The 16,441-nt window shown below is 47.7% G+C and overlaps 1 pseudogene; it reads right to left on the bottom strand.

The window, feature by feature from the left end:
* Positions 1-15,052: 15,052 nt before the first annotated feature.
* LOC143661149 (protein FAM151B-like) lies at positions 15,053-15,706 on the bottom strand (annotated as a pseudogene).
* Between the last annotated feature and the right edge of the window lie 735 nt (positions 15,707-16,441).

Genomic DNA, 16,441 nt, shown 5'->3' with positions numbered 1-16,441 from the left:
TAATTTCCCAGGCTTCTCCTGTCCTGTCTGTCCTATTCCTCTATCAGGATTTAGTTTTGTGCTTCTTAACTGCAGCCCTAGACCCAGAGCTTTCGGAGCTACCAGTGTTGTGCGTCCCAAGGGGAAGGGGCAAGGGATTTGGGCAGGTGGGGTGGGATGGGATTGATTATGCAGACCAGAACAGGGGCCAGATTCCCCAGAATAGTTCTCCTCTGGAAGAGGTCCCTGAAAGTTCTGCAGCAAAGGGGGATCCCCATTTATCCTAGGCACCTGCCTTCTTTGCCCATTAGCAAATGTGGGCAGCCCTGAGTCCCCCTTTTATAAAAGTTTATTTTTTTATTTAGATGAGACTCATATAAAAATTAACCATTTAATTCCGTGGCAGTTAGTTCATTTGTGATTCATTTTTTCAATAATCATAATTTTTATTGAAGTAATTGTAGATTCACGTGCAGTTTAAGAAACAATCAAAGATATCCCATTTTCCCTCTGGTAACAATCTTGCAAAACTGTAGTACAATATCACAACCAGGATACTGGCATAGATATTATATGACAGATACAATCCACTAATCTTATTTGGATTTCCCCAGTTTCATTGTACTCATTTTTACAAGCATTTGTGTGGGTGTTTCATCCTACACAGTTTTATCACAGGTGAAGCTTCGAGTGTCTGTCACCACAGTCAACACAGGCTGCTTCCACCCCCTCAAGGTCTCCTCCAGTTGTCTTTTTATAGCCACACCCACTTCCCTTCTCCCTCCTCTTGCCTATCCCTGACCTCTGGCAGCCACTATTTTGTTCTCTGTTTCTAAATTTTCATCATTTCAAAAATGTTATCTGAATGGGATCACGCAGTAGAGTTCTATGGTATGGATATAGTGCATTTCTTTTTAGTAAACTGTTTCATACCTACAAAAATATATATACTATACATGAAGTTTATGATGCTGTGGCTCCCTGTTCTGTGAGTACCTGGGTCTCCCAGAAGAACCTGGGAAATGAAGAACACTCTGTTTTGGTGCCAACCCTTGAGCCCTTATGGTTGAGTGGGGAAAGGAAGCTGAGGAGGTGGGGGCCTCAGGATAGAGAGATGAGGGTGGATTGAACCTAGACTGCGGCCTGTCTAGGGTCCCTTTTTATGCATACATCTCTAGTGGGGAGACACTCGAATGGGTGGCTACTGCTAGGGGCTGGGCAAGTAGACCCCTTTCAGAGGAGGAGTTTCCATCACTGCCAGTTACTCAGGGAGTAGGGACAGTGATAAATCGGGGGGCACTTCTGGGATCAGGCAGGCCTCTGCCAGGAGGGCTCCCTGGTGGAGGTGGGATTGCAAGACAGACACACCTCTGAGCTTTGTTCTTAGCTCCTGGACTTGAGCCTGGTTGGGACCCCTTTAGCAGAAACTTAATTGGCTACCTTTGGGCATCTGGAAAGCAGCCCAAGCTTGGACTAAGTCAGGACCTCTGGAGAGCCCTTGCAGATAGAAGGGATAGTCCCTGGAGTCTGGGGTGGGGGTTGGTGGAGTGAGGGAAGCGAGGCTGTGTAGCTCCCTCTAGACAGGCAACTGTTCCTACTGGCTCTGACACTCCTTACCAGGTGCCCGATAGACCACCTTTCTAGCCTGAGCTCCCTGCTTCCAGGAGCCTGAGGGGTCTCACCTCTTCCCCAAATCATCAATAGGATTTGCCAACTTGCCTATATTGGGGGGTGAGAGCCTACTCCCCTTTTAACCTGGGACCCTTCTAAGTGTTAATTTCACGTGTTAACTAGGCTAAGTTATGGTGTCCAGTTGTTTGGTCAAGCACTGGCCTGCTTGTCACTGTTTAGGGTACTTGGAGATGGGATTTGTGTCTGTGATAAGTTGATTGCGTCTATAATCTACCAAGGAGATTGTCCTGTGCAACTTGGGGCATCTCCTCATCTAATCAGATGGGGTAATTGAGAATCTCAGAAGTCAGAAGAGGAATTCAAACTCAACTTCAGCATTTTTCTTCCTTTCTTTTTTTTTTTAGAACCACCAAAAATGGACATCTTAGTTAGCTTAACCATAGACATATTTAAGTAAAGTATCCATGTAATCATTGCAATGCTTGATCAGCACTGGTTCTTGCCAGAATTTTCAGCCAGCCAGATCCCCCTGGGGAATTCAAACTAAGGACTTCAGAATCACCTTTACCTGGGCTGCTGCTTGTGGCTTGCCCTACACAGTTTGGAATTGTCAGCCCCAGTGGTCATGCGAACCAATTACATTTAATGAATCTCACTATATAGATAAATCCCCTGTTGGTTCTGTTTCTTTGGAGAACTCGAACGAATACAGCCCCCCTCATTGAAAAGCTTTGTCAGAGAATGGGGGTGAGAAATGGGGCTGGGGAGTGTCCACCAATGTAGGAACTTCTGAGCATCTCCCACATACCTGGCCCTGTGTTTGGTCAGGTTGTAGGTCAGCAGACATGGCTCTCGCAGACTGGCTGGTGAGGTAGGGTAGAAGAAGCTCCTGAAAAGTTAAGTAAGAGATAAGAGAAGTCCCGAGGAGGCAGGAAATGAATCAGATAAGGATGGTGGCCTCTGGATGCAAATAGGAAGCTAGAGAAGAAAGAGGTGAGAATGGATGCAAGTGATCAGAAAGACTTCTTGGAGACAGGGGTGTTAGCTGAATCTTGAAAGGCCAGTGAGAATGAATAGGCAGGGAGAAGAAGGAGGACGAGTTCTATGAGCAGAGAGAGGGACGAGGTGGAGGAATGGGTCTGTGCAGGAGGCAGGGGGCAGGGTGGGCATGGTTCCTTTAGGGTTTTGGAGCCAGGACTCAGGGTTTCTTCCTTGGGATAGCAGGGAGGGCTAGGCAACTTTCCTTCCCTTCTCTACCTGCCCAGAAAACCTGCAGGGTGGCAGATGGACAGAAGGAGGAGGAAGGGCTGGCTGGGAGCTTAGTGGTGAAAACAATCCCCCTGAAATGGGGGGTGTGGGGGTGTGGGGGGTGGGGTGGGGACTAATTCCAGCTGTTCCAAATACCATTTCAGGAACAGCACGACTGACCATATGGTTTGCCTGGTACTGAGGGATTCCCTGATCAAGGGACTTTCCATTTTTTTTAATTTATTTTTATTTTTTTGGACTTTCAGTTTGAAAACCCAGATGATCCCACCTGGAAAGGGATCCTAGGGTGACCCTGAGCAGGCCACTGTATTGGTCTATGCCATAGATTATATGACTCAGGGTTTTCAGGAGAAATGTTTGTTTTTCAGTACTGTCAAATTTAGTCCCCCAGCAATTTAGGAGGGCAAGATTTATATGTTTCTGCAAATAACAGAAGGAGGCATTACTCTACAGATGGATTCAGCAGTGTTTCCCAAATGGTGTTCCCTGGATACATGTTAATTGGCACTTCCAGAACAAAGGGTTCCTGTGATGCTCCTGAATGCTGGGTCCTCTAAAGTCCACCCACTCATCCCACCCTGCTTGGAAATTTACGATGCCCATTGTACACTAAGGCTCAGAAAAGTGCCAAAGGAGAGAACCTGCTTCATGCTGTTTAATGGCTGTGCTGTTTTGAAAGGATGTATGGCCCCTAGAAAAGCCATGTTTTAATCAAAATCCCATTTCATAAAGGCAGAATAATCCCTATTCAATACTGTATGTTTGAATCTGTAATTAGATCCTCTCCCTGGAAATGTAACCTAATCGAGAGTGGTTGTTAAACTGGATTAGGTGACAACATATCTCTACCCATTGGGTGGGTCTTGATTGGTTTATTGGAGTTCTATAAAAGACGGAACATTTTGGAGAAAGCTAGAGATTCTGAGAGAGCAGAGAATGACATAGCCACGAGAAGCAGAGAGTCTACCAGCCAGTGACCTTTGAAGAGGAAGAAGGAAAACGCCCTCCGGGGAGTTTCATGAAACAGGAAGCCGGGAGAGAAAGCCATGATGATGCCATGTTCGCCATGTGCCTTTCCAGGTGAGAGAGAAACTCTGACTGTGTTTGCCATGTGCCTTCTCACTTGAGAGAGAAACCCTGAACTTCATCGGCCTTCTTGAACCAAGGTATCTTTCCCCTGGATGGATGCCTTCAACTGGACAGTTCTACAGACTTGTTTTAATTGGGACATTTTCTCGGCCTTAGAACTGTAAACTAGCAACCTATTAAATTCCCCTTTTTAAAAGCCATTCTGTTTCTGGTATGTTCCATTCCGGCAGCTAGCAAACTAGAACAATGGCTAACTAAACAAGCTTATTTGTTTGCATAGAGGGAGACTTGCCTCCAAAGTGGTATTAAGTTTTCAATACATTCCTACCCACCCACCTCTACTCTCCCCAAATTTTCTCTTAATTCTATTTAGACAGCTCTGGAAAAGAACATCAATCTATAGAGCAACCCATTTTAAGGTTCTGGAGGCCCTAGACCAAATCCATAAATCCCTGGGTCTATTTTAAGGCAAATCTATCTGGAAGTGTAATTTCTGTTCTTGTTCAATTTTTGTTGTTGTTTGTTTATTTAATAATGCACTGGCTTTATAAAAAAGTTTTTATTTTGAAATACTTTGTCTTACTGGACAGTCCCCAAAATAATTCCAAACCCATACAGAGAACTCCAACTTACCCCCAACCCCCCCCCACCCAGATACTCAGATCCACTAACTTTTAATGTTTTGGCACAATTGTCGTATCATTCTTTCTTTCTATCTGTCATCTAACTCTGTCATCTAGCTAGCTAGTTATCTCATCATCTGTCATCATCTGTCCTCTAAGTATTTGAGAGTAGATTGTATACATCCTGCTCCTTGAACACTTAATACTTCTGTGTACATTTCCTAAGAACAAGGATATTCACTTATGTATACTTAAGTACCATTATCAAATTCAAGAAATTTAACATTGATTTTAAGCCTACAGTCTATATTTCAATTTTTTCATATGTTTCAATAGTGTACTTTTGGGACTTTTTTCCTCCATTATTAGCTCCAGCCCAAGATCTTGTATTGCATTTAATTGTCGCTGTCTTTCTCTTTAGCCTCTCTCCCTTTTTTTCAGTTGTGGAAACATATATATAACATGAACTTTCCCATATCACCCACTCCCGAGCACAGTACTCAGTGGGATAAGTCACATTTGCAGTGTTGGTGCACTGGGTTTTTGTTTTGCTTTTTAACATTGTCTTTATTGTGAAATGTAACATATATACAAAAAAGCAATAAATTGTGGAGTGCGTTGTAGTTATAGAACAGATTTCTGAATTTGGTATGGATTACAGTTCTACACTTTTATGTTTCTTTTTTCTGGCTGCTCCAAGACACTGGAGACTAAAAGAAATATCAATGTAATGATTCAGCAGTCATACTCATTTGTTAAATCTTGTCTTCTCTATGATAACTCCTCTGATTCTTTCATCCTTCTCCCAATCTTTAGGGGTATTTGGGCTATGCCCATTCTGACTTTTTCATGTTGGAAAGGGGCTGTCAATGATACGGGACAGGGGAATGGAACTAGTTGATGTTCTTAGAGAGGCTGGCCCCTCTGCATTTCAGGACTTATCTTGCCTAGGAACCATCTGGAGTTTGTAGGTTTTTGGAAAGTAATCGTAGTGCATGGAATCCTTGTATAATCTCAGTTGGAGACCTAGAGGTTCTTTAGGGTTGGCAGGAATGGTTTTGGTTGGGATTTGGTTGCACTGGTTTTTAAATGTGAGATCCAGCATAGAACTCCTCAACTTTCCCAGGTGCCTGACACTGAGACCCCCCACTGGACTTTGTTTCTCTCTGGCTTGGAACCACCAGTTGCCCAGGGACCATTCCCTAGAGCCCACCCATCTCCACGGGGGAAGCTGGACAGAGCTTGCCCAAGCGAAGCTCCCCCTGTCTCTGCATTCCTCTGCTGGGGCAGTTTAGAATCCTCTCCAGCTCAGATCATTAAGACCCTGGCCTGCTCTATCCTCTGCTGGCCCCTGAGGGGAAAGAGTGAGGCTATTTTCAGCTCTCTGGAACCAGAACAGGAGCCAGACCTGGCTTCTGGAGGTGTCACCCAGAGCCTTTCAGGGCCCCGCCCAGCATCCTGCCCTCCATCTGCATGGTGGAATATATCAAGGGAGGCCACTGAAGTTGTCAACTTCAGGGTGTTTTTCTGCAGTCCTGAGCCCCTGTAAGGCAGGAAAGGCATGCCACAGCCCAAATCTGCCCCTAGTTCTGCAATCCCCTAATTGTGGTAGCTAGGGCAAGGACAGAGCCATAGGTTGTAAGTCCAGGCAAGAGCTGTGATAGGGGAGACTTCCTGGAGGAGGCAGGATTCCTGGATGGCTCAGAGTATGGAAGGTAGTCTAGTGCTGAACTGGAGGAAGACACAGACCTTTAAAAAGCCTGGGCCCTGGCGAAATTGTGAAGAGGTACAACTGGGCATGAAGGGGGGGGGGAGCGGCACCGTCTTCCCCCCCGGCCCAAAGCCAGGTTTTGAGCTCTCTTGCCACCTAGGCACTGATCCCCCACCCCCACCCTCAGTACCCCCTGGGAGGAAAGTTAGATAAAGCCACACTCATTTAAGGGTCCCAGCTTTAGCTGAGGAAAAGCCACTTCACCTTTTCCGGATCCAGAATATCTTAGAGATGCCTGTGATTTGGCAGATAAACTGGGGGAACTGCTGCTTTGCTGAAAGCAGCCCACTGAAAAGGTGGCTTTAAGGAAATAAGGTGTTGAAAGCGTAACCACATAAAGTTTAGAGACCTGACAGATAGATATAAGTGAAGATGGATTCTAATATTCCAGTTAGTGTTTCCTCTTCCTACTCTTCAGACCTCCCTCTCCGAGGGAGATACTCATGGCCCTTGTGCCGGGTTATGTATAGACATTAGGCTTGGCCCTCCTTATCATACCACCCCTTGGATATCTGGTCACCCCAAGGCCAGCCCCTATCTCGGCTCTTTCCCAAGAGTGGGGAGAGGGGGCCACCATTGGAGGGATTTGCTGGCCCAGCCGGTCCCACGTGGCCAGGCATGTGCGGTTCAGTGGCCGGCTGAGGTCTAAGCAGAGGGGACAGCAGCGCCTTTCCGGAGACAAGTGGGAAGAAGGTATCAGCCATGGCTGACCGAGCGGTGACCCGCGGCCCAACACAGAGCCAATTAGCAGCCACCACAACGGCGGTGGGCTCGCTGCGGCTGCCACAGGGGGCCCCACGTGCAACTGGCGTGTCAGGCCGAGTTAGCACCAAGAGGGCTGAGTGGAGTCCCGCTGGAGGCTGTCTGGACAGTAATGGGGATGATAACCATTCCCCCCCAACCTAGGCCATGGGGAGCCGAGCTGAGTGAGACCAGCAAGCCTGGGTGCCTCTGCTGGAAGCGTGGGTGCTGTGTGCCTGTGCGCATCCTGTGTCACTGAGGACACTGGGTGTGTGTCAGTGTGCGTGCATGCCTGGGGATTACGGGACTAAACAGGCCAAAGTTCCTGTCCTCATGGAACTTACACTGCAGTGGAAGTCACAGAAAATAAATAGGTATAAATCTACCATATTGTCAGGTAGGGGTAAGTCCTACAAGGAAAGGTGAAGCAGGAAATGAGAAGTGAAGCTGGAAATGTTGATGTGATGTGGGAAGGTCCCGCTGAGAACCTGATCTTGACCTGACTGATGATGAGCCAGTGGTTAAATGTCTGGAGGAAGAGGTCTGGACACAGAGGAACAGAGAGCTGGGGCAGAGTGAAAAGAGCTAAGAGTCTGCTATCCTGCTGGAATGCTTGGAATGGACTTGAAGAAATGGGGGATGCGGTAGCTGAGGTGATATCTGACATGCCGGACAGGGGTCAGCCCTGGTGAGAACCTCTTTGCCCAGGTCAGTTCTGAGGGACAACTTTGAGCGCCCCCCCTTAAATCTAGTCCCAGACACAAGTCTGCTCGTGCACCCAGGGCCCGAGCCTGTCCCCATGTGCACACCCCCAGCTAGGCTGATCTAACTGTGTCCTCATAGCTGCCTGCTCCAGGGAAGGAGAAAGGGGCTCTTACAGCCAGTCTGGGCCCTGGGACAGAGCAGGAAACTGTTCTTGAAGCTGTGGTCCAGAGGCCAGTGGCAGGACTGCTTTGTGGATGTTCTGATGCACAGAACTCGCGGGCAAATGGTGTAACGGGACTGTGGAGAGGCCCATGGAGGGCCTTGGAGACCCCAAACCAGCCACTCTCAGCCGACTTTCCCTTGGGAGCCAGGGGCCTGACAAAGTGCTCTGTCCTGGGAAAGAGCAGCCCAAGGGCTGGGCCTTGGAAAGCCAGGAGGCCCGGCCTGCTCTCACTGCCTGCCCACCTCCTCTGCCCGAAATGGGCCAGCTCCAGTCCCCGGCAAAGGTGCAGAAAGCTGGCTTAAGGCTTTGATTTCTACCTTCCAAATCCCGCAACCCTGTGAGGGAGAGCCTCTTTGAAAACTGAGCTGGCCCTGTCTGAGGTGGCCTCAAGGAAAGGCTGAGTGAATGGAATGGAAATGGAGGTGGAGTAGGAAGGAAAACTAGTGTCACCACTCCAAACCAAAGGCTTCCCATGACTGTCTAGGGCTGACATCAGGGATGAGGCCTGTGTCTAAGTGTGTTCTTGTGCATGCTGATGTCTAGATGAGACTGGCACCTTCCTGATTGTTTACACATCAGGGAATGAGTCCCCACGTGCCTCTGCACCCACCGTGGCCCCTCTCTGGCCTCTGCACGTGCTGGCTATGGGGCCCCTCTGTGTACGTGTCTTCCTGGATGTGAGTGCATGAGGCATCTCTGAGGTCTGTCCTCCAGCGGCCCTGACATCTATGACATGCTGTCCCTGAGTCTCAGCTCTCCCAGGGAGAAGCTGCCTACTTGACTCTCATCAGGGTTGCAGACCGGGGGTCAGGGAGGCTCCGGCGACTCTTGGGAGATGCAATTAAGCTGCTGTTTGTCGGCAGAGGCTCACACTTAGCTTTGCCTCCCCCTCACTGTACCCTCCCCCACCCCCAGCTGCCATACAGCTGGCCAGGCCAGCGGCCCTGAAAACAGCCCTGTGCTGCTTCCAGCCTCTCACTGGCCTCTGGCTGTGGTCTGGCTCTCACATCACTGCCACTGCCCGCTGTGAAGGGGCAGGGAAGGTAGTGGCAAGGAAAGGCAGACAGCTTGGCTGGAGCAGGATGGGCAATATACCTGATGTGTTGAGATCAGAGATTTCAGATGTGGGAGAAAATTAAGGGCCACCTAGCCCCCACCCCAGTTTAGCGATACCATCTGCCACAGTTCCCTTTGTGTATGCAAGCTTGCTCCCATCTCATTTGGATTTCCTCAGGACCCTTTTAAGCACAGGTCCCCTTACTGAAAAATCTCAGAAGAAGGGAGGTAAGAAAGTGGGGCTGGGGAGTATCCACCAGTGCAGGGACTTCTGAGCATCTCCTACGTATCTGGCCCTGTGTCTGGCCAGGCTGCAGGTCAGCAGACACAGCTTTCACAGACTGGTGAGGTATTGTAGAAGCTCGTGGAAAGCAAAGTAAGAAGTGAGAGAAGTCACGAGGAGGCAGGAAATGAGTCAGATGAGGATCATGGACTCTGGGTGCAAATAGGCCAGAGAAAAAATGGGTGAGAATGGATGGGAGCAATCAGGAAGGCTTCCTGGAGCCAGGAGTGTTAGCCGGGTCTTGACTGACTGGTGAGAGTGGATAGGCAGCGAGAAGGGGGAGGAACAAAGGGGGGGGGACACGATGGGGAGGGCTCTGTGTAGGAGGCAGGGGAAGGGTTCTTTAGGGTTTCAGAGCCAGACTCTGTGTCTTGTATTGGGCTAAGGGCTAGGGCTGGGAAGGCTCCAGAGGGTTGTGGGTGCTTTTTGCTGGGCAGGGACTGGAAGGAAGGAAAAGAAGGGCAGGCTGGGTAGGGCTGGCTTTAGCACCACCAACAGTTCAGCAGTTCCACCTAAGAGGAGGAGGTGGGTGTAGGTACTCAGACCTCTGTGGCTCTCCTGTGCTCCTCTTTCCCCTGAAACAGTGATTCCCATCCCAGCCACCCTGTGGAATCATCATGGCAGGAGGGGAGGTGGTTAAAAAACTGTTGATGCCTGGGTCCCACCCCAGAGCCTGACTCACTTGGTCTGCGGTAATTGTATTGGCAGCCAGTGCTGGGAGCCACTGGAACGGGTGAGGGACAGGAGGGAGGAGTCTGCCGTCAGTGGGGAAGGTGGGGCCTCAACTTCCGGTCAGCATCTGTGGAGCCCCAAGGCGATTAGGACTCAAGAGTTTCAAGAAACAGAAATTCAGTGGTATCTCACAGAACCAAAGGATAGGGAAACAGCTGGGATGGAACTAAGATCTGGCAAGCCTAGGCTATGCCCCACCAACCCTTCTCTCATCATTTCGGCCTTTTCACTACAGACCAGCTTCCCTTGTTGTCATCCACTTGGCCCCTAAGCTGACATCTTAGAGGCCTGGCACCAGGCACAGACTGATCCAGCTTTTTCTCAAGTTCCTTTCCAGTTCTAGAAAGGAGAATCTGTTGGACTACCTTGGGTCAAGCTTCCAATCCTCTCAGGGGGTATAGAATGGCCTGGCAGAAATACGGCTGCAGGGGCTGGCTCTGTAGGTGGGATGGCTCCGACATGCTCCTCTTCTGTGCCAGCGCCTGTGCTGGGCTTGGAGACATGGGAATGAGCACACTCCCTGGGCCTGTCCAGGACATATTTGAACTGGGTCTTGAAGAATGAGTAAGAATTTGCCACATGGACAGGTGGGGCAGAGTTTAATGGGGAGGCAGGGAGGCCATATCTGAAGCAAAACACCATGAAAGAGAAGGAGCCTCCCGATTCTCTGACCTTTCTGAATGGGAGGGAAGAATGCCAAGTCAAGGAGATGCCCCCAATTGGGGCCCACACTAATGTTATTTGGATGTGCTATGCATCATACTTCCTTCTCCTACTCTGCCACCACTGCCCCTAAATCAGAATTTTTTCCTTCAACGACTGGACTGAGGCTAACAACAAGAGAGTCTTGTTTTGTTTTAGGAAGTTTAAATATTAATTTTTTATTTAGGAATAAAGAACCCTTTTTAGAATGGTACATGGGAATTCAAAAGTCATATTTCTTACATAGAACTCAGAAGGAACTCATTATGTTAGAAAATGAATTTAAATATAGTTTTGAAAAGTTATTATTACCCTGACTTGATCATGGAAAACTCTTCTCCATCTATTAATTTTAAGATGTCATTTTCCCCTTTTCCCTAATGCTGTAAAAGAAGTATCTTCCTTGTATGCCCCTGCTAGCTCACGTTTATCTGCTTACTTTCAATGAGCTGCTTTACAGACTGAAGCATAGGTTTTGCTTTTTTGTCTCTAATTTACTGTATGTCTTTATATCCTCCACTGTGAGCATGTTTTATAACACATAGCAAATTATTAAAAGTTCTATTGAACTGTAGGAGCCAAGGGTTAAAACAAGACCTGCAGAATTCGTTGGAAGCAGCTGGCCTCAGGATGGCGGCAGTAAACTGGAGATTGTTATGTAGAGCAGCTGGGAGGAAGAAAATGTTTACCCCAAATGGTTATGTTAAATATGAAGAACACTGTAAGATAAGAACTTTGCTCCCTCAGGAAATGCCTGCATATCTATTGACAGCCTGTGGTATATAACCAGGATCTGGTTAAGAATAAAGTTGTCTGATGTCTGATGTAGAGTTAAGCTTCAGACCCCCTGAACCCATTTGTGTCTGTCTTTCTTTTCTTCCTTTCTTTCTCTCTTTCTCATCGTTCCTTAATAACCTTCGAGCTCTGTTTCAACAGGAAGCAACACTGAACTATTCACACAAAGGTAAAAAAAGAGCCTATAGCACATTTGCTTCATGAGTAACTATTATCTAGTCCCACATGCCACAAGTGGAAAGCAACTCCATCAAGACTGGATGTTGATCCAGTCCTATTCACTGCTGTATTTGTTTTTGTTTTTTTTTCACATGGGCAGGCACCGGAAATCAAACCCGGGTCCTCTGGCATGGCAGGCAAGCATTCTTGCCGCTGAGCCACCATGGCCCACCCTCACTGCTTTATTTGTAGCACGTAAACACCAATTAGTGGATGCACCATAAATATTTGTAACATAAAGTCAATCATGGTAGGGCACCTAAGAAGAAATACTTTATAGGCCATTTTTGAGCATGTCAACACAGGTTTCCCTCCACCGAAGATAACAAAAATACATCAAAATAATAGTTCAATATGAGATTGTCTCAATATTCGCATTACTAATTAATAGGTGCTATGAAATTTTCTCTGATTATATTAGGTTTCTATTCAATTAAATGTTATAAGAACAACAAAAGCTTGAGGGACCATATAAAGCATGCCACATTTTCTTTGGAATGCTAGCATTCCAAATAAGTATGATATTATGAACAGTGCATCATTCAAAAACATTTCTTATTAAATAATCTCAAGCTGAAAAGGAAAAGAATATCTCTTAACTGTTTGTGACAATGAGCTAACATTGTTTCCTATTTTTATCTGGTTTTTTTTTTTTTAAATATAGTTAGTTTTCATAACTTTGATACTTGACCAAGAGAGTTAAATATAAATGACCTGGTGAATATGTGTTGAAGTTTACCTAACTCTTCATATTTGTAGTATGGAAGGACCTATATTCTAAGCTGAATCTAAAAGTATGAAAAGTATTAAAAGAAATTAGTTGTTTTAAAAGATGTTAGTGGGCGGGCCATGGTGGCTCAGTGGCAGAGTTCTTGCCTGCCATGCCGGAGCCCCAGGTTCAATTCCTGGTGCCTGCCCATACAATATATATACATATATATATATATATATATATAATGTTATGTATTAGTAATATTTAGAATTTTAAATTTTTGGGAAAAGAAATTACATCAAATCTTAACTTAATGTAGCCACGACATATGACTTCTATGTTGAATTATTGTGTATTTCCCCTTAATAAGGTTTTCTCTTAAGCAGGGTACATTGCTACTGTAGCAAGTTTCTACTAGGAAGGAAAAAGGTAAAGAAGGCTCATCCCACTGAATTGAAATTCCCGGCAGCTGGGCTTTTTTTAAAAAAAAAAAAAAAAAAAAAAAAAGCAATCCCTCCCACGGAGTACAGGGCCCTGCAGAGGGGAAGCAAAGGCTTTGCTGACTGGATGAAAACTGGGCAGAAAAGGAGGGAGGATGGCAGAGGGATGTGAACGAGTTTCAAGGCTGCCAGGAAATGTGGGGTCTGGAAGGAGAAGACAAGTGTCGGTGTGTGTGTGTGTGAGGCGTCTGGAGTGTAGACGTCCTGAGCCCCTGGTTAAGCAGGGCCGGGGAGACACACTGGCTTCTTGGCTTTCCTGGTTTTCGCCCTGAGACGCTGAGTCCTGGGCAGGCCTGGGCGGTGGGCCCCTCCCCGGGACTTCCGGGCTGGGTGGACTTGCTCACGCTTCTGCGCCTCAGGGACCTTCTCTGCAACACGTTTCAAAATAACACCCACCAAAACACAAAACAGACAACAACAGAAAAGACCTTACACCCTAGAATCGGTGCGAGGGTTTAACAAGAGAGTTTTATAAAGGACGTAGCCTGTGCCTGACACAAAGACGTGTTCCACACGTGTTAGTTATTAATAATATTAGACTGCACGTAGAGACTTTTTCTTGGGTGTTCCCAGAGGGGAAAGTGGGCCACTCTCCTCAGTCTGAGGAAAGTTTCTCGGGCAGATCATCGGGTAGGGAGTTATGAAGGTATTCAAATGTCGGCTGGTGTCCGGCCTGGTTTGTGAGGTGAAGGGTAGAACTGGCTTCAAGGGAAGGTCCCCCCATCCCCATCTGGAAATTCTTTGGTCCTTTATATTTGCATCTGACTTCCATGTATTCGTGGAGAGATGCTAGATTGTGCAGAGAGCCGTCCCTTTCCTTCTGATCAGGAATTCCTTTTGGGGGGAGCCCCGGAGCCACGGAATCTCCCCAGATGGGATTCGGGGCCCCACGCCCTGCTAAGTGGAGGTGAGCCCCAATGCTGGTCTCTGCTGGGCTGGCTAATGGGGCGCCTGGAGGAGCTCCAGCCCGGGCCTCTTCTCCATCAGCCAGCTGCTCTCGTACCACCCCACCCCCCACCCCCCCAGGCTTCAGGGCTGCAGCAACCCTGCTAGGAGCTCTGCTGCGGGTGAGGCGGAGGGACAGAGACAGAAGGACAGCGACTGGCAAGGGTGTCCTGGGTGACGTGCAGGGGTTCCAGGCCCCAGCCCAGACCGGTTCCGCATCCTTCCCGAGTCAGCCGTCGCGCCACCCCCCACCCCCATGGGCCTCTCAGGCTCAGCAGCTTAACCCAAAACAATGCTGCAGCAGTTAATAGAACCTCTTGAGGACTTGTCACTGGAAAGCGTTTTAATTCAGCCACCTGAGTTGGGGCCTAGGCATGTGATGGGGAAGGGGAGAGGTGCTGGGGTCATCAGGGGCAGCTGCCGGGTTGGGGGCCCGAAGCCTACTGGAGAAACTGGTGGCTGAGACTGCGCCGAGGTGGACCCAGGCTTGGTGGGCCTCGCAGTGGTCACTGTTTTCCATTGTTACCAGCGGGTTGTCTGTTACTAGCATTTGCCTTTGGCGAAACTGCTGCAGAAGCAGGACCTGTTCAACCGTGGACCTGCTGACCATGCGGAACCCCAGGGGAACCCTGCACACCCCGCGCCCCCCGCCCCCACCTTAGGATGTGGGGCCTCAAGGAGAGGACATCCCATGGGGCATTGCAGGTGTTGGGGCTGGAGTGTGGGGTGCCCATGTTGTAACTGAGAAGTTCGGATTTAAGGGATGATTATAATTACTGAATCATCATACAAATACTCCTTTTTGCTTTCTGGCATATTGGAATAGACAAAGGGAAATACCTGAAATCTCTGAACTATAATCCAGCTGCTTTGACCTCTGATGATGATTGTGTAGCCTTATCTTCTACCTCTGTGATTGTAACACCTCGTGACTGACCCTCACTTGTACCCGTTTTATCTGTTCTTTTTTACTTTGGAGCCTTGTGCTGAAGACAGCCCCTAATGTTTATTAATGAAGGGCCTTGGGTCAGCCCAGAAGTAAGCCACCCCAATTCCAAAGTTACCTTTTTTTTTTCTTAAAGTTTAACTTTAATTCCAATGGTTTGTTTAAATTCATGTTTTCATGGTTCGAAGATATCATAGAAAACTTGTTTGGTTTTGTTTTTCAAAATGGTTTCTAATGCAAAGTAAATCTTCAGTGGACTAGTTATCATGCTGGTCCGACAGGAAATGTCACACACTGATTTAGTTTACTGCATATATATTCCATCACTTTCACCCTTGTCCATCTGTAACCTTCATTGACTTTCTGAGGATACCAGCCTGTTGTCCATCCCAGGGAAAATGTCACAGCTGGAAAGAAGGCTGTCACAGTGTCTGTAAATGGTTTTACTTCCACTACTCTATTTCTATTTGCACCAGGAAGAATATCAGCATTAATTCACACTGGGCGCTGCAGATACCTCTTCATATTTTCCAAGAGCATCATGGATGGTTCTACAGCTGCCAGACTAAAAACGTATTTTGTTGTCAGATAAATTCCCCTTGAAATCTAGCTTGATGACTTTATTGCTTTCTGTAACTTCAGCCAGCCACTCCTGTAGAGTGTTAGCACTGTTGGTTTCAGGAGGATGGTCCATGACTGGCTGGCCATGTTCTGACCCACCACTGGGAAGGACACCGGCCCCTATCATGTGAGCAGTACCGGGGACCCCAGTGGTCACTGTCATGGTGGCAGATGTCCCCAGATGCCAAAGTTATCTTCATAAACGAAACTGGATCTAACCAATATGGGCCATGTGATATGTGCAGTAGCTTGGACTATAACCTATACGTCACCTATGCCTCATTATGATACTAAAATTCACGCCCATCATCATATTAAGGCTGCCGTTTTCTTACATACGTGTAAGTGTAAGAAAGTTCTGTGACTAAGCACGTAATCAATCTGTGCATGCTCAATAATTAGATCACCTCTGATTGCATCATCTAGAGCCATCGTGCTCATTATCCTAAAACCTGCTCATCTTTGATATTGTAAAACTATCAGAACTACTGCAGTTCAGGGAAACAGATTTGGGGGCCAATAGGCCATCTGATCTGCTTCGTGCCTTGTGATAAACTCTTAAACCCCCATGCCACAGGAATTGGTCATTGAGCACATTGGGCAAAGAATCCACTGTCTGCCAACAACATCTCTTTATATCTTCCCACTCCAATGCTGGGCTTCTGGGCAAAGGGGTCACATGGAGGCCGGAGCTTCGCGGCAAGAGGATGCGGAGGGAAGTGGGGCCTGGCTCCAGCCCTGTCTGCCTGTCTCCCACTGGGCAGTGTCTCTAACAGAACTTTCTGTGTGTGCACGTGCGTGTAGGGGGGTGGGAGGTAGGTGTACAGTCCGTGTGTGTGCCTGTATGTTCTCCGAGCTCGCCCCCCAAGCTGTAACTCAGACTGGCTGTGGGTCCCCA

Source organism: Tamandua tetradactyla, chromosome 17 (assembly GCF_023851605.1).
Source record: "Tamandua tetradactyla isolate mTamTet1 chromosome 17, mTamTet1.pri, whole genome shotgun sequence".
Classification (NCBI taxonomy): domain Eukaryota; kingdom Metazoa; phylum Chordata; class Mammalia; order Pilosa; family Myrmecophagidae; genus Tamandua; species Tamandua tetradactyla.
The sequence above is the reverse complement of the archived record's forward strand: the minus strand, read 5'-3'. Positions and strand labels throughout refer to the sequence as shown.